Source organism: Mustela erminea, chromosome X, assembly GCF_009829155.1.
Source record: "Mustela erminea isolate mMusErm1 chromosome X, mMusErm1.Pri, whole genome shotgun sequence".
NCBI lineage: Eukaryota > Metazoa > Chordata > Mammalia > Carnivora > Mustelidae > Mustela > Mustela erminea.
Window position 1 is genome coordinate 40135027 of NC_045635.1, and position 19147 is coordinate 40154173.

General features: G+C 42.6%; 1 long non-coding RNA gene across 2 annotated transcripts in view; it reads right to left on the reverse strand.

Annotated features, from left to right (window-relative positions):
• Positions 1-16665: 16665 nt before the first annotated feature.
• The window catches only part of LOC116582780, a 43017-nt gene continuing 40535 nt past the window's right edge, over positions 16666-19147 (reverse strand). Inside the window, exons 1-2 of one of the 2 annotated variants that reach the window (XR_004282515.1) lie at positions 17753-18600; positions 16666-17616 (exon numbers count right to left, since the gene is read on the reverse strand). This is a non-coding gene — a long non-coding RNA (uncharacterized LOC116582780). Of the gene's footprint in view, positions 17617-17752; positions 18601-19147 lie in introns of those variants that run through there. The other variant, XR_004282516.1, reaches the window with a different exon arrangement.

Sequence of the window (19147 nt, forward strand, 5' to 3'; positions counted from 1 at the left end):
AAAGAGACTCTTCTAGGATTCTAAAGGGCCTTCCCGAAGTCTTCTGGAAAGTTAGCTCCATGCTGCCCAGGGCCAGCTTGCAGATCACTTAGTCCATGTCTCGGCCAGAAACACAAGCCAAATTGCTCTTCAATTATTAGTTTAGAAATGTATCCCTCTGAGAATGGGAGCTCTTTGAGGGTTAAGAACGGAGTTCTGTTTTTTTGAGATTGCCCATGTACTACCATAGCACCCTGGATCAGAGTCATCTTTTAGTAAATATTTGTCAAAGGAATCTGAATGAAGTGCCTGGCACCTGTACTAACGTATTTTGAAAAATAAACCAAGGGTTGTCTGACTGGCTCAGTCGGCAGAGCATGGACTCTTGATCTCAGGGTTGTAGGTTCGAGCCCCACGTTGGGTGTAAAGATTACTTAAAAACAACATCTTTGGAATAAATAAAATAAACCAGAAAATAGTGAGAGAGCATCTCCATTTCAGGAAAATTCTTCTATTTATTTATCCTTGAAACAACACTTGCTCCCCATCTTAGTTTTATGGTACCTTGCTACAAGATTTGTGGGTACTTATAGCATCAAGCTATTTGTAAAAAAGCCTATATTCCTAACAGAGTGTAGGCTAGTGATAGCACTGTCTCAGGGTAAATGTTCCTAGATAATGCCTTGCAGTATGGAAGAGTCCTGGGGGTTCGGAAAGGCTCTCCTAAATGAATGAAAAGAACAAGGTCTACGGTAGTATGTGGATTTGTTAAAATTATTGGTTTGGGTAAAAGGCTCATACTACAAAGGAAAACGGTAGACAGCTAACAGATACATGTGAAGATTTGGAGGGGCTAACAAAAATGGTTTGAAATGATGGGGGGCTGCATATATATATCATGCCTGTTGATATTATCTGATGACCTATGGCTACAACACCCACAAGACATTCATTCACCAAGAGGAACAGGATGACAACGTGGGTTCTACTTGTGTAACAAAGGGAAAACAGGAAAAGCTAATTGACATTTATAAAGACTGTCCTGATATGTGTTAAAGGAAAAGGGCAGAATTGGCTATTTTTAAACTTCTAGAGAACGGAAGAAAGCCAGCAGTATTAAGTATCAAGTATGTGCTCCCACTGTGATCGCCGCCCAGTGGATGTGTGACCAGTTCAGCTGTCATAAAGAAACCAAAAGTTTGGGCACCTGGGTGGCTCAGTTGTTAAGCAGCTGCCTTCAACTCAGGTCATGATCCCAGGGTCCTGGGATCGAGCACCACATCGGGCTCCCTGCTCGGCAGCAAGCCTGCTTCTCCCTCTCCCACTCCCTCTGCTTGTGTTCCCTTTCTCACTGTGTCTCTATCAAATAAATAAGTAAAATCTTTAAAAAAAAAAGAAAAAAGAAATAAAAAGGTTTTTGGTGGTATTAACTCAGGACTGAGCCCTGAAAAGTCGTGATGACAGCATTTTTCTCCCCTTCTTCCCTCCTTATGTGTTGATGCTAGACTAGGTTTATGCTCACAGTACAAGGGAAGGTTTTTGCTGTTATATGGATGGTTCTGTCGAGCACACATCAGTGCTTAGAGAAACCATATCCATCTGATTAAAATGAGCCAGATTCAAAACAATGAAGACAAAACTATCCAAAGATGAAGCTCGCTGCTTACAGGTGGAGATGGGATTTCTGAGATCATCACAAAACAGTCTAGGACGTAAAAGTGAAGAGGGAGGGCCGTGGAAAAGGACTAAGGGCAAGGAGGAGAGATGTAGGTCAATAGAGTTCAAAGGGAAAGGGGTATAAGGGAAGCCCGACACCCAGCCACCACACGTAGGTACTCGTCAACGAGGGAACAGCTGCATGGATGGTCCTGGCAACCAGGTGGAAGAGGAAAGGTATCAGATGGAGACAACCGGAAGCTGGAAGGGGAAGGATACAGGACAAGTAACTCTTAGGAGTTTAAAAGAAAAGTTCGAGAAGGTGTGAGCATCTGGAGTCCGAGTGAAAGGAAAGATTATTCACAGGCCTGAGCAAAGGCAGGAGATGAAGGAAGGAAGTCTCTCTTCCTGTGCAAGGCTGGGGGAGACGCGGTGGCAAGCTTTATCGCTAAGTTGAAAGGGTAAATAACAGAAACACAACTGCTGTTTATATTTATGGTAACACAGGGGAAATCTGGTTCCTCTTTCTAGGAGTGGAGAGAGGGGTCAGGAGAGACAGTTGGCACCAAAGGATAATAAAACCTTGAAAGGACTGGCCAAAGCGGATAAGAGAATGTGCGTGTATGCTGGGGGTGGGGGGAGTCAGGGGTGTCTGGGGAGTGTGGATGGCAAGGTACCACAGTAGTGATTTTCAGTCAAAAAGGAAGAGCAAGGAATAGCATTTTCAGAAAATGGCCGGGCAGAAGAAGCTTAAAAATGCAGGGAAACCTTCAACTTCTCATGAGAACACACTAGATGTAAGTAGGCAAGCCTGGAAGAACCTGATGGGAACCTGAACCACAAGACTGAGCTTTCCTGGCATACCCAGCCTATGGATTGCCCACACACCCAATGGAGATGGGATGGGCCAGGAATGATCGAACTCGTGCCCAAGTCCCAAATCACCTGGTCTGTGTCGCAACTCAATGTCCCTAACCCCCCATTTCATGCTCCCACTTCCCATTCCTACCTGACAGGCAACAGCATTGAAACTATTCAAATTTCTTGCTGACAATTACTATTCGTTCTGACATATCTCTCTTTTAAGTCCTATGCTGATTATTCAACTTTCTGTGGTCTGAGGAACAAACTGTTAAAAAAAAAAAATCCATATGGTGATATATTCTTGCTGAGAGGTCAAAGTCTTCCTACAGCTACAGGCACTCACAGTTAACGCAAGCCCCATTCCCACCAGACAGCTGGTGTGTCCATAACTTTTCTTTCTAAAATGCCCCTATGGAAGCCAGGATGGACCACGGATTTAGGAATGGAATAAATGGAGGTACTTCAAAGGGCAGAATCTAGACCATTTGGTGAAAAAAAAGAGAGAGAGAGAAAAAATTCCTTTCATGGACTTTCATCCTTAGGCAAAACCTTAAAATCTCTGTGCCCTCCTATGATTACATCTCCTGATTTTCGAAGGCTATAAGAAACCTAAAGGAGCTTTAAAACCATGAATAAAAAGTTTAGAAGCTGGAACTCTTAAGACCCAGTCAAGAAAACAAGTCATGTTTTGTATTCAATGTGCCAGGAGGTACAGACTGAAAACTCGTTGGAAAATTGTCATTTTACCAACATATCAAATAACAAGTTACAAAACAGCATTTTCCAAAGTGTGTTCAACTTTGGAGTATTAAACTGAGAGATGATTCCACACACCTACACAGCATTCTTTCAATCTATTAAATTTGGGAAACATAGTTGTACCGTATGTTCTTCTTGAAGTATCCATGCAAACATAAGAAGTTCTGAGAAGTCCTGCAGGAAAGAAACCTATTTAATGTTGTTCAAACCAAACTTATCTGACCACAGTTTTTCCCCGTCTCCTGAAAACATGCTTTGTGAAACGCCATCCTAAAGAGTACAAAAGGCTACAGTGGTTCCCATATCATTTATCACAGAAGCTGGGAGAAGTTTGGTTGGCAACAGACTGATCACAAAGGAAGAGGGATACTGAACAGAGAGGGCCACTGGATGTGAAAAAGAGCAAAGAAAAAATAAGTGGCAGTCAGCATTAGCCAAAGAGGAGAAAGGGGCCAAGCAGGGATGGGCCAACCTTGTTGGCTAAGTAAACCCTAATGGCACCCACCTTCAGCTATTTTGTGTCCTTTCCAAGCCACCAGTTTCAATCACTGGGAGCCCAACTAAGGACTGTTTAGTATCTTTTAAGGAAGAGTGTAATAAAATAATTTCATTTATTATGAGTGTGACAATCTTGATGGAAGTCATGACACAACTAAAGGAATGAAGCTCTCCCATCTACCCGTTGGGTTCCACAAAGCTGCTCACTCACTGTCATGCCATCAGTAAGCAGGCCCAATAAGGGAATCATGAACATGGTAAATATGACCCCCCCACTGTGTTTATGAGCTCCCACGGCTCTTTCACCATATGAGCCTTTGACTTTGACCCTTACGACAATCTGGTGAAGCCTGCAATTATGTTACTAGCCATTTACAGATGGGGAAATAGGATTAAAGATCACGGCCATGAACAGTTCGTATACAAACAGAAGGGACTCCTCTGACTGCCTGACAAATCAATGCGCAGAGAACCCTGGCCACATATTCAATAACAGGAATTTGGGGAAGCAGTAGGGTATGGTACGAAGAATGGTGACATCTGCCCAAAATGTTGGGGACTCTGATCAAACAGTGTGGCTTCTCTGGGTCTCAGGGTGTTTCCCAAACAAACGACAGAATACTGATCCCACCTGTAAAGGGATTATTGAGATGATCGCACAAAATGACGTTTATGAAAGTGCTTTACCAATTTCCATGTGCACTGCAAATAGACTGACTTCTCTAACACTGGTACAATCTGTAGGTGGTGTTTTCATGCCTTATCTTTGCAATCAGGACCCCGCTTCAGATGCCTAAGCCCTCCCTCATCATCTGGTGAGCAGTTATGTTGGAGGGCAAATGCTTATAAACCTGGGCAGGCAGCTGACCCCACAGTGCTGGACAAGATCTGTCTTGAACCACTTGGAAACAGGAGGAACTAAAGCTTTCACATTTACTATATTCAGCTTAACTTCAGTTTCTCATCTGTACTAGAAGGTTCTATTTCTATCCCATTAAAATTTCATCAGATTCCCCCCACCAAGAGATGCTATGTCTTTATTTTTTTCAAATAAGGACATTATTAATGCTCTATCTACCATCACTGTGATTGCTTTTTTTGGTTACTTTTAAATTGAGGAATAACTAACACGTAATCAACTGCACATATTTAAAGTGTACAGTTTGACTAAGTTCTGACACATGCATACACCTGTGAAATCATCACCATAACCAAGACAGTGAGATTATCCACCAGCCCCAATGTTCCCCTTGCCCTTTTGTAACCCCTTCCACTTGCCACCCTACCTCTCCCACCCCAAACAACCAGGGATCTGCTTTCTGTCATTCTAAATGTCTTTGCATGTTCCAGAATCTTATATAAATTCAATCATACAGTATGTATTTCTTTTCTGTCTGGCTTCTTTCCCTAAGGGTGGGGGTCCCTCCATGCTGACTCTATGAACAGCTCACTTCTTCTCATTCTTGGGTAGTATCCATCAGACAGATACACCACAATTTGTTGATGTATTTACCTGCTGATGGACATTCAGGCTGCTTCCAGTTTTTAGCTGTTACTTATAAAACAGCTGTAAACACAGCATGTAGACATGGGCTTTCTTGTCTGTAGGAGAGCAGTATCTAGATCCTACGGTTGGCATATGTCTAATGATGTAAGACATGGCCAAGCATCTCCAAAAATGTCTGTGCCATTTTACATTTCTACCTAAATATACTAAGAGAGTTCTAGATCATCCACAAATTTGCCAACACTTTGTATGATCAGCCTTTCTCATTGCAGCCATTCAGATAGGTGTGTGTAGTGGTAGATCACTGGGGTCTTGATTTGCATTTGCTTAATGACTACTGGTGATGAACATCATTTCATGTGCTTATCTGTCACTTGTCTGTGTTCTCTGGGGAAATGTCTGTTCAAATTGTCTGCCCATTTTTTTCCAGGTTGCTTCCTTATAACTGAAAACTCCATAGGTTTTCATGGATCATGCAAAACAGGTAATGAAGAACTCAATCAGAATCTTACACAATTCCTGGTACCCAAGGGGACAACAGAATCCACCAGTGCTGAACTAAAATATTCTCCAAATGCTATGACAAACTTGAAATTCTTTGAAAGCTTGAGAAGGACTGAATTCTTTCTATTGGCACTGCTGCTGAGTCTACATAGCTTCACAACTCAATCAGGAAACAAAATAATCGTGCATTCACGTACTCTAGTGGTACCTAAAACATCTCAGTTCTTCCTCAGTGCATTAGCTAAAATCCCCAAAGTGGCTGTCCGGAAGCCACATTCCACACTTTGTGCTCACTGGATTCTAATTCCCTAAGAGTCCCATCTTACAAAAATAATTTATGTCAAACTCATGCCCATGTTGAGAAAGGGACGAAGGCCAAGCCTCTAGCTCTCTGTTCACACAATCAGTTGCAGCTCAAATGTGCTTTGCAAGCTCGAAGATCAAGTCTCCTTTCAGATCTACAGGGTAGGCCGCCTAGATCCGGGGCAGCTACGGGCTTTCCTTTGAGGAAAAGCAGGCCTGGTTCTGCTGTGCAAGGCAATTGGTTCTCAGCTCAATTGTTACAGTTGATGTGGGTTTCCTTTTAGATGCCTGGAAAATGACTCTGCTGACCACATCCACATTCTGAAATACTTTTTGAGAACTTGTAACCAAACTGCAGGAACTGACTCATTTTGCAGTGCCCAGCCACCACACAGTTGTTCCCGAATAGACTCCAGTCAAAGGCAGAAATATCAAGGTCTTAGAACACAGGCAGCAAATGGTCTATTTATATGGGGGAAGCAGAAGGGGAAATCCCGGGGTGCATGGGGTAAAACGGCTCAGGCCCCAGGAGACCATCAGAGATGAGCAGCCTCACCAAAGGTCCAAAGAGAATACCCAGCTTCCTGGGTAACACATGCGTTTCCCTCAAAGCTAGAAGTCAGAGACTGGTGATAAAGAGACCTTAACACCCAGCTCTCTCTATTTCACCTAGAAAGCGGATTCAGGTGAGAGATGTATGCAGGGGAATTTGGGGGAGATGGGGACTTGGACTCCCATACCTGAAATCAGGAACATGCCCCTCATTTCTCAGGAGTTAGGCAGGAACGGACCCCAGGCCGGGGATGCCAGAAAGAAGTAAGCCAAGGAAGCATCCAAGGTCACCTGGACTTAGGACCAGGAATTTGCGGGTCTCCTGGGGCTCTCCTACATCCTTCCTTATCAGTGCACTTCTTCACCTTTCTCTCTCAGCTCTCCATCTAGCTCATCCAAGGGGGCTGACTTCCACATGAAGAGCCAACCCTCCACTCCCTTCTCCCAGTACAGAGTTCGTACCGGTGGGGGGGCGGGGAGGTGGTGGTGGTGGTGGTGGTGTAGAAAGGAGCAAACGAGGCCCTCGTCCAAACACTCTATCTTCCCCAATTACTAATTTCTCCAACCCACAAGTGAAACTCTCATTTTCTCAGTCAGTTTCAGCCAGAGGCAGTGAGGAAATCCGGTCCAGTTGAACTCAACTATAAATGACAAAACCAGTAACTCTTTTCTGCAGGTGGGTCCCTGGCTCAGAGAATATGAGTGCTAACCCAAATGCATAACTAACTAGTGGAAAGTCAGGCCAGATGCCAAGAGTTCAGGGATAAAGTCTGAGGAGGTGTGAAGGAAAGATAAATCTGGACAATCATCACGAAGAGCTATCAAGCCCCTGCGAACCCTTCTATGTGGTCGGACCCAGTGGCATGGTCTGATGTCAATGCGATGACATGTACGTAATTTTGTGTCTGTTCTGGGGTCACATCAGTTAATACGAAAAGTCCCAGATGACTGAAATCATACATACCTTACACAAAAGGGAGGACTTTTACTATTGGGTAACGATAGGTCCGGAGCTGCAATGCATTTACAGCAATCAACTCCATCTTGAAGAGACTGCAAAAATGTCTTTAACACAATTTTTTAGAAGAGAATAAGTTAATACAATTCCGCTCCTCCCGATGGGGCAACTGCATTGACGTTCCCACTCCCTCTCTGCCTCCAATGGTAACAAGAGTGCTGCATAAGACAGCTTTTTAACCTGGATCAAACAAGTTTTCATACAAAATTATGAGGAAATCTATCAATTCACTGAACATAATAAACCTGAGGGCTACGAAAAAGAAAACACAGAATTTTTAACATAGAAGTACTTGAAAACCATGGCAGTTCCAAATTCTAAACTGTTTCACTTGGGTATGAAATGGACAAAGACATGGCCCATGGGGAGTGAATTTTTGGCAAGGCTGAAGGGAAGAGAAACACGAGTCACTTGAGGACCCTACACCTCTCTGAGGAATAAAAGTGACAGGAAGAATTACCCTGTTCTGGCTCCTTACCTGGAAAAGATTTGATAGCTCAACTTTCTCTCTATCAAGGTTTTCATATCATCATTTAAATGACAAAAAGATCACCATAGGCTGGGCTCTCCAGGATCCCTCCATCAATCGCTCCTGCTCTTGCAGTGCCACCTTCCTTCTCTCTAGTTTTCATCGCCTACCCTCTAGCAGCTTCTATGGCCAACAGAGCGCTACGTGATCTGACATTCACTCCCTCCCAGACCTCCTCTGCTGCCTTTTCCCCTGGCTTGTTGTTCCACACTGGCTTCCTTTCTAACCCTTCGTACACCAAGCTTGCTCCTCCTGTCTCCACTGTGGTGGTTTTGATTTCTCTGCCTAGAACCTTCTTCCTCCACATACCCATGGGTAAGCCTCTGAGCCAATACCGCAACATCAGAGAGGGCTTTCCCAACAGCCATGGATAAAGCTGCTCTTCCCCCAAATCCCATATACTCAGACATCTGACCTGTTTTTTTTTTTTTCTCCAATAGGTACCTACGGATTCCTGCATGCTCCTTGCTCGACCTCTGTCAGCCTCCCCCGTCCTGCCACACAGCAAAGGACCTTGTTTGCTGTTGCATTCCCAGACCGAAAACATCACCTGGCAAGTGGTAGATATACACCACATTTTTGTCAAATGAACATTTCCCACATGATGCTTTTGTCAACAGTTCCGCTACAAGCTTCAGAAGTCCAGTTGGCACTTGGGCTGATTTCTGTTGACGCCAACCCAACACCCCATACTTCAAGGGCCAGGTGGACGGGAGTTGGAAGAGCGTGATCATTTCCCCAAACATTGAGAGAAATCATACAGGGTTGTGGGGAAGGAGAGGAGAAAGAACAGTTTTTTCTCTCCTTGCTATCCATGGGTAGAAGATAAGGAAGGGTTTGATCAGAAGGGGTTTACAGAGTATAGATGTCAAACAGGGTAGAGAAAACAGTAGAATCTACTGCCTTACCAACCTAGCTTGTCCCGGAGGGTCCTTGTTTGATCTTGCTCAGAGAGAAGAGCCCTGAGACAATGAGCCATCCTTTCAGAGTTTGAGTAATTTTGCTCTCACATCTACCTTAATGTTTCCCCACATTGCACCAATATATACCTCCTGACGCAGACCTCACTGTTCGTGATGAAACATAGAAAGTGCTTTCGTTGCCTTTGCTGCTGTGATCAGCCTGTACCAGAAAACACACAAAGTCCACAATGACAAAGAAAAGAAATGGTTGGTTAGGTGTTTTTCAAAAGTGATGGCAAAGGACTCCCAGGTTGAAAATCACAAAGTCTTCGTCGTGTAAATCCTTTTTCCCTACCTATCCTCATCTCCCCAAGAGAGAGGGTAGCTCCCATTTTTCATATCTCTACTTAAAGATATTTTCAGGAACTTGCAACAAATTTAATTGAGTGCACAGCAGGATTTTTTTCCCCTCCAAATTAGCTTCAATTCTACTTAAAAATTCTATTCCAAGACACTGTTGTGGACAACTTTGCGGTCTCTCTTAACTATGCTCCAAACAGGGAAATGAGTTGAAAGCTCAGAAGTTCTTAGACTATATTTCCTGCCACATTCCCTACTAGGGGTCCCTCCTTTCACCACCATCAAAAAAGAAAGAAAGACCATTTCTCTGCATTATTTTCCTGTCACAAGCCTTTTCTTTCCCTGACTTTAAAAAAGCAGCCTGGCTGCCAAAGGAAGATGCTTAAAGACTTCTATGAATGTCAGCCCGTGAAATATGCCTTGTCACACAAATGGCAAAGGATCAACTAAAAGATGTAGTTGCTGAGGGGAAAGGAATGAAGAGTGGGTTGCCTTCCCCTAATGGACCCTCACCCTGTCCTTTCTTTCATCTGCCTGCAGGTAGGCACTGAATCACTTATGTGAACATAAAAAGGAAGCAAGGAGGGAAGAAGGGAGGGAGAGAGGGAGATCGGGAGACAGGGGGGAAGGCAGGCTCCATTAGTGCATCTTCCCATGGGCAGGCTTGGTCCAAAGCCAGAAGAGCTTTTAAAGAGATTTCTAGGGGCACCTGGGTGGCTTAGCTGGCGAGGCACCTGCCTTGATCTCAGGTCAAGATCTCGGGGTCCTAGGATGGAACCCTGCGTCGGGCACCCTACTCAGCAGTGAGTTTGCTTCTCCCTCTCCCTCCCCCACCCCGCTCATGCCCTCTCTCAAATAAATAAAATCTTTTAAAAAGGGAGAGATATTTCCAGGCACCCTGAATCTGTGGGTGAGGCCAGCCCCCTCTTGCCTTTCAAGTCAGATTCTCAGCCCACATTTGAAGGAGGAGGAAATTTTCAATGTGAAGCCCCTTTCCCATACTCTGAAAATCAACTCCTCATCCAAATACAGGCTTTTATGCACATAGATGGCTTCCTGCAATTCTTACTCATTTTACTTTTCTATGGATTAATTCTATACCGGATAAAGAATCTCCAGAGAGGTTTATAAAGTGTATCCCAGGAACCCAAATGCTCACATACTTCTCCCTTCCACCCCCACTTTCAAGTGAAAACATTTGAGAGAAAAAAAAAATAGGGGAAGTTACATGAGTAAATTTGTTAGTGCATGAGATCAAATGAAAACAAGGAATTCCCCTCCTGGACTTTAGTGGCCTAATTTAAGCTCACAAACACAAATGAGTAAAACTGCTCCCATTGATTCGTGAAATAAGAAGCAGAAAAAGTCAACTGTGTATTTCAATATTGAGAGGGCCAAGTCTGGAAGACGTTACACTTTGCAGAATAAAAATGAGAAGACCATTTCTGAGACTTTCAGGTTCAGTCAGCTTTTATTCTGCTTTTCTGCCAGAAGTACTTAACCATCTATACTGGCGAGAGCTTATTTGGATTCAGATTCTGGGTCCACAGCTTATCAGGGGAATGAATGGACCTAAACATGTCCCTTAGCCCTGTGCTTCAGTGTCCTCATCTGTGAAATGGGCATACTTATTGCAGCAGTGGGTTGTTCAGAGGATTAAACAGGACAATGCGGGTGGAGTGCAAGAGTGCCTACCTAGAATACGGCGCTGAAGTGGGCGCTAAATGGTGGCCACCATTGCCATCACGATTTTCCTTCACCTGATACGATAGAGAGACCTAGAACTTGGAACGGATCTGCGGGTTTTGAGACTAAACTGAAGTCTGTTTCCAAAAGGATGTGGGAAGGGAACTCAAGTGTGTTACACTTGTGTTACACGTGCCTTACATGTGTTCTCTCATTTCACGCAACAGCCCTATGAGCTAGTTCAGACGGACACTCCACTCTCTAGGGCTTAGGGAAATAAATGGAGTAGTTTACTCAACCAGCAAGAGGCAGAACGAGCTGGAAGCATGGGTCTACTTGTTTCCAAAGCCTGGGCCTCTCAGGGAGCAAACAGTTCAATGGGAGCTGTGAAGAGGGCACCTTCTTGGGCTCATGATAACCACGGTCACATCCACGATACTCACTAGAAAATGCCTAGAAGTTCGAAGATTTTTTTTTTTCCCCAGGTAATCAGGACTTTGAAACACCCCGGAAAGTTTCGCTGGGTTCATACAAATTCAACTCAGTTTCTCTCATTGTTAAGAACTTCAGTCTCACTTTACATAGATGTCACACAAATCCTAACTGAGAAAAATTGATGGGCTTTCATTTAAAAAGTATCTGTCCGCTTTCAGGAGAGGCAAGAAAACTAAGGCATTCCTCCAACGCCACCACCAGCAAGGGGCTTTTAGTGGAATGGGTGCTTAAGGAGAATGAAAGTCTTCCAAGGTAGGAAAGGAAGATCCTTTAAGATAAAATCTTACTTTGCTTTTCATAATCAACGGCCTTACCTACTACCTTCAAGTAAGGGGGTTAAGCCTGTTTTACTCTATTAGGTTGATCACGTGAAGGAAAGCAACAAGAAACTATTTTACTATTAAAATATAACAAAGAAGAGCAAAATGTCCCAATATTATACTGCCTTACAAAAGCATATTGTAGGGGGTATAGCTCAGTGGTAGAGCATTTGACTGCAAAAGCATATTGTATTCAATTTTTTATGCACCTAATCTGTTCCCTTAAGAATTAAAGAAAGAAAATCAACCATGTAAGCCCTCTCATGATCTAGTTACATGACCACATTAGTTAATAATATACAGGTATTTTTCATTTTACATTGTAGAGTACACTAAATACTTTGAACTGTATAAGCCAGAATCTATATAGGATTGAAAGGCAATAAGCTACAGTTGAGAACTTAGGAATAAGCTAGGAAATGCCCAAGATTAGATCACTTACATTCTTTAATGTAATATTTTAGAACTGTTTTATATTGATTTTTTTTCTTAACTTTTCTATCCCCCGAAAAACCAGTACCAGGTAGGTGGCTTTAGTATGTTAACCCATGGAAAGGATGGTTGCCATGTTTTGATGGCATCGGTATTTGGCACAGCTCCCCAGTTCCCCTATCAAATTTGAAGGCAGTTCTCAAAATATGAAGGTATTTTACTTTGTACCTCCTCCCTGAAATTTAAAATATTCTTGATTTTTAAAAATAATCCATGATTATATTCAAATTTGGCTAGTTTCCTCTCCTGAATGAAGACATCAGTTCTCTAAATACTGATTGCATAATCAAAACTGTTTAAGAAATTCTCATGGCTGTGAATAAAAAAATGATAACTAATAAGTAAGAAAAACCCAAAGGGCAGAGAACCTTTCATTTCTGATAACAGTCTGAAATTAATGGGAAAGAGTAAGTTTGAAGATGGAGATCAAAGAGAAATAAATCAAGGATCCTGAAGTGAGTTCAAAAAAATAACATGTCTGTTAGTACTTGACTGAAGTGCCAAGCGAATACATAAGGAATACATCAGACAGAGCTAAGTGCGAAAAAGAAAAATCAAGCAGAGTCGAGGGAGAGTGAATGTGGGAAGTAGAATGGGAAGGCTGCTGTCAGCTTGGCGGAAAGGAAATTTTTTTAGCTCTAGAGATACATAGGTATTAGACGCCTTGTATACTTTTTTGAAAACTACTTTTGTGCATTCAGAGTCGTGCAGTTCGAGTTCCACAGGCTCCTGAATTCCCAAGGGGCCCCTGCTTTGTCCCAGTGTGGCTCCCAAGCCAGGGAGCTACTCCCTCCAAGGAGACCCAGGCCCTCCGCAGAACGCAGACTTCCCACTGGGTTAGGGGCTCCAAAAATGATCTTAAAAAAAAAAAGACTTGCCCACCTGCCACTCAAGATCATTTCCTTGGAGCTAAGAGTTGTTTCTTGTGTCTTAATTTTTCAAGATAAATAAGTCAGGCTGACAGCAGATGGAAAGCAATACTAGGAAGCCTGAAATGCGTCTCAGACCCCTGGATCTCCCATATCCCCACCCAGGAGAGCCTGGTGTAAAAACTGCACTGCAGGCCCCTGACCATGCCCACAGCGGTTAGGTCACCAGCTTCTGAGGACACCAGGGCACAGGGTGACTGGGAATCAGGTAAACAGCTGACCCATCCCCATGACTCAATCAAGAGTCCCAGGGCCCCATCTCCGGGCGTCTCTCCTACCTGCCGTGGGCTCATCGAGAGCAGACTGCAATGAGCCCACTTGCTTCCAACCCTGGGTTCTACTACACTTCCGGGTTCTGTCACTTTGGGCAAGCCGCTTCACCGTTCTGTGCCTCAGTTTCCCCACTGCCAATACTTAGTTTTTTTGAGGATTAAAGAAGTTAATAATGTAAAGCATTTTATACCTCTATGTGCCAGGCACTGCTCTAGAGCTCAGGAATTCACTTACAGCAGTGCCTAGTACAGAACACAAACTCAAGGTGTATGGGTAATGAGAGGTCCACAAACCCTTATCTGACACCCTGGTGATTATGATGATGATTTGATGAAGATGACAGGGTAACTATTCTACCTATAAAAAAACTCCGGGGGGTGGGGAGGAGAGAGAAGGGGTCATCACTATTTCTACAGTAAAACATACAAACATTGGTACTAAGTGGGATAAATAAAGACTATAAGCAGCCTTCCATCAGTTCAGGTCAGGATTCACCACCAAGCCTTTTACATGACAGTGTTTTGGTTTGCAGAGCTTTCTGGATTTCAGAAGAGACAGTGGACCTATATATATTAAGCAAGGGGCCAAAACCCACTGAAGTCTTCTCTTCCTTTCTGACTTCCGGACGTGGTTAATGACCAAATAAATAGTCAAAACCACTTAGGAGTGGAAAATAGGAAGCCCTTCAGGCATGGAAAATTCATGACTGCATAATTAATCTATGCCAAATATGATCTAAACAACCCCTCCCCCCAATACAGTGCACCATAAGCTACTCAGTCAACCAAGTCATCTCTCCAAAGAGGCCACAAGTAATCTCAAAGGGTTTTTAAAAGTCATTTTTGAATATAGGAGAAAATACTTAAGTTTTACCACGATTTTCACAGTACGCCCTCATCTTTCCCACAGGAAACAGACAAGCTACGAAATGACAAATAATTGACTTAAAAACGTGTTACCTTCAAAACCAACCATATCCTCTGCAGCCAGCCTAGAAGAGATGAGCCAACGTTATGCCAAAATGGTAAAGTCTCCTGCTACCAAAGGAATGTTGCTCCACGTTGCATTTTAAGGAAAGATCTTCAGCTCTTGAAGAGCTGCTCAGTAACTGTTTCAAGATGTTCTCACTGCTGGTCAGCACTGGCTAAAGGATTTGCACAAACCCATGGAAGCCAACTTCTCCTGCCTCTTTATTACCCCCATATGTTGTTATTTATCTTCCGCAACTTTTCTGACCCCTTTCTGTTTATTTGATACTGAAGTATTGCTTTGTTCACAACCTGTGTTTAGCACTCCCATGGCGATCTGTACACAAAGGCAAGTCAGGAAGACATGAAATGAACGAAGATACTGATGTTGCTTCATGGTTTTTTCCCCTTCTCATTATCCTCCTACTCAATGAGACTGTAGTGGGAGGTCTGAATGACATTTCCAAACCGAGAACTTAAAGCTACATTTCAACACCCAACCCCTCAGTTGTCATAGGAACAACACTAGGAGGCTTATCTAGGTTCTAACAAACAGCCACTTGTTTAGCTCGCAATTAAGGCTTCCCCCCTCTCCAGTCGAATATATACACACAGCCATATACTACCTCCCAAAAATGTAATTGGACCAAACTGTACACCACACCAAAAACTTAAGAAACAAGCCCAAAGGGAATGTGTTTAGATCGTTGAATATGCAAATATCAAATACCAAATACCATTTGAGACATTATTTTGACCAGACTCCCTTCAGTATGGAGTTTCACAGGCCCACAAAGACATGTGCATACCATTAATACCTTTTCAGGATAGATAAAAATATTAATACTCTCAATAACCCCAATTCAGGGCAACGTCTTTTATTGTACACGTATTTCTAAAAATTAAGAAACTGGTAGCAAAAGAATAGACAGAATTAAAAAACAGAAAGATCTATAGGAATTCTTCCGGAATCTACTTTCTTGCATTTATTGTTTCATTTATAATAGAAGCAGGTTTCTATTATATTTTTTTCATTCAAAACAATGGCTTCTAAATGGAGGAGTAAAACTCAAAATTTACTTACAGAGGCTTTTTTTCCATTAAACAAAGCAGTATTTAGCCAGATTATTAAATCATCATGATTTTGCCCAAGTATTTACATGAAATTCAGAGCTGAAAGTAATTGTGAATCACTGAACACAAGCTAACAGTCAGATGTAAGTTACCTGTAAATATCTTAAAGCTTTGTCACCAGTTTTCTGTCTTTAAGATTCTAAACCCCACAAATTCAGGGGCTTCATGGAACTAAGAAGCATTTTTCCCATCCTTGGCCACACCTTAATTAAGTAAAATAACTTGTAATATTCACACATTTGGATCACCAATCTGATTTATTAGAGGATCTGCCCTTAACGGCTCTGTTCACCTTGCTTATTATTTATTTCTTTGAAAATAAATCCTTATGCAAAAGTCTTGAGAATTACTAGTCTGACAATAATTAATCCAGAGTTTTCAAAGTGTGTAAGAAAAAAATAATTAATAGATCCTCTTAGATTTATCTCCCTCCCCTCCAACCTCACCCCACCCCAGTGTCAACAGAGAGAAACTGCAACACTGCTATCCTGCTTTTTATTATATATTTCTCCTTTTCAGGTTAAGGATTTTCAGATTTCGAAATTAACAGAATAGGAAGCAAAAGTCAGACATTCAGAGTCAACTTTCCATTTGGCTTAAGGTCATTAAAAAAACAAATAAATAACATTGTATCCTATATAAATAACCCCAAACTTACCATTCTGTCAATAACAGTTTCAAGTATATAGAGTCACATTCATAAAGGAACATCACCAAAACTATCTATATAATCTCTAGAAGTTAAATAACATTTTTTTAATCTGATTCTATGAGTAGACATCACATGATTGCTTCTTTTGACCAATAAGAACCAGTAAGATCAGGTAAGCCACCCACCCATCTAAGTATATTTTCTTATTCTATTCCACTTTCCCGGCACAACCATTCTTAAAAAGCCAAATCAAGAAATCAGATTACCTAAAACAAAATCATGGGGTTTTTTTATAGTTTACAAATAAGAACCTTTTGTGTATAACACGAGTATTCAAAGCTTTATTGTATTTTTCTGGAAATTTTAAATGTCGGGGCAGCTCAGATTCAAAGATTACAAAAGTGAATTTGTTTCAGAGGAAGACAGACAGACACATGTCTACCAGGAAGAACTACTAATCACAGTCTCTCGAAACATGATGGACCATTTAGAAATACCCACCCTTTTGCTGTACTAATTGTAATCAAATAGAGCAACCTTAAAACTCATGACACAAATGTAAAAAAGGCTATTACCAGATTAATCTGCCCTTCACAATCAGTAGGAAATGTTTCCAATGCATTACTTAAACTTTCCTTTTGTAGAGTTCTAACTAAATGCTTGACATCCTTGGGTAGAGAGAGAGACAGGAGGGTGAGCTGAGTGATTCTGAAAGCATTCCTTCAATTCAGACTAAATGGAAATCCACACCCATGCAATGTCAATGCCCCAACTCTACCAAACAACCCATTTTATTTGTCTCTCCCAACTAAAAAAAGGGGGGGGGGAAGCCATCTAGTCATATATTACATATATTTGTCTAACCGGTAGAGCCCAGCTCATCTTTGTTAAATAACCTGGCTTCTTCTCAGCCTTTATGCTATATTCTTGGGCTACTTCTTTCTAGAATTCCTCACTGTTTGTGTGTTCTCTGGTTCAACCTAGTTGTTAGGGGTCTGTAAACAATTTTACAATTCCCACATACAACATATGATATCTATTAGGGGGCGATGCCTCTTTTCACTTACCAATTCTGGATAAAGCAGTATTTCCTGGTGACAGAATGCTGCTGCTTCCGTTCGCTAAAACTCCCTCTTCGCAGCTTGATAAATCTGATTATAAAATGTCTTTGTTCCAGATCACACGAGGCACTTTTCTCCTGCGAAAGTTTTCTAAAGAGTTAACTGCATTTCATTCCTGTTACAAAACGAATAAGAAGAGGGGGTGGGGGGGAACAGGGAGTAAGTCCACACAAGTTCCTGGCAAAAAAAAAACAACATTTAGCTGCATTTTTCTGAGTTTAATCGGTAAGCTATATTAAAGTGACAGTTACCAGTTCAGGGAGCCAGAGTTTGATCAAGTCAGCCACAACCAGTGTGGTGTCTTCCACTGATGTGCGGACCCCAAGGAAGCAGTTACTTGGTCATGTATCACATGTGGCTGAATCACTGGACACCCGCCGCCACCCCCCCCCACCTCTGCCCCTGCTGAGCCACACTTCAGACAGGAGGAGAGTGGCTGGACAGCCGAAGCGGGACCTCTTATAGGGACCCGCCAACTAGGAGCTGACCAATCACAGGCAGCACCTAGTACCTAAGTCACGTGACAGGGCAGTCCCTATGACTGCAGGATTTCTGAATTACTGGGGTTACACAAAGGACACTCATTCAGGAAAAGGAAAAAAAAAAAGCCATAAGCCGAAACAGAAAACGCCCAGGCTGTGACAACTCCGGCTTTAGACCAGAGAACACCCGAGCTTCACAGACCGGGAGACAGAGCCACAACCAAGCCAGGATGGAAATCAGAAGAATGCCTGGCACATATTAAAAATTAATCCCAAAGCAGACGCTGAGTTTACAAACGCGCTTCAGCTATAAATATATTCCTCCTTCCTCTACAGTCTCCCCGACAATTTTGCATTCTAAACAGCTTTCTTTTAAAAGGCTCCAGGGAACCTCTGCAAAACTCCTGCAGGAAAACGTGTGGGGCACATTTAAGTCCCCTCTCTTCCCATCCCCTCAAAATATCCCTGAAGGAGATTCAAACTCTGCCACGGAAAAAAAGTTTCTTAACCAAAAGGCATTTCTTTCAAAATGGTTGGGTAACTGGCAAAATTCAACATGGTCATAACAACTTTGCAAATCTGAAATGGTAACTATCAAATTATATATATGTCTCCCCCCGGTCCCCGTGCTCACTCTCTTGTAATCATTTTAGACTGCTCACATCAAGAACGTTCTTATGAATGTACATGAGCCCCCCCATGAAGTAGCTACCAATCTATTTTTATTTTACTACCTCCAATCTATTTCTTAAATATTTCTGTCCTAGGGAAAAAATTCAATTGTGAAAACCCCCTACCCTTCCCCCTACCCTTTCTTTGCTGCCATTCCCCTCCCAACCCAAATGGTACTTACAAATGTTCTTTGTTTGGGTCTCTCGGTTTCTCTCCTTCCCTCGCCATCTGAAGCCCAAACATGGGCTCAGCTTCATCCTTCAAACCTAAGGGCCCGTTTTCGATCACGCAAGGAAGGCTGCAACAGCTCTTTCTCTGAGGCAAGCCCAGAACCCTGTGCTGCTTGCCATTCCCAATTTATGGAAGGAAGCGTATGTCAAACAAACCAGGTGATGACTCACACTGCCTCCCCCGGCCACATTTTCCCTAGAATGGGAGGGTAGCGTAAGTGCAGCCCATTTAGAAGTGACTCAGTTTTATTAGCCTGGTGAC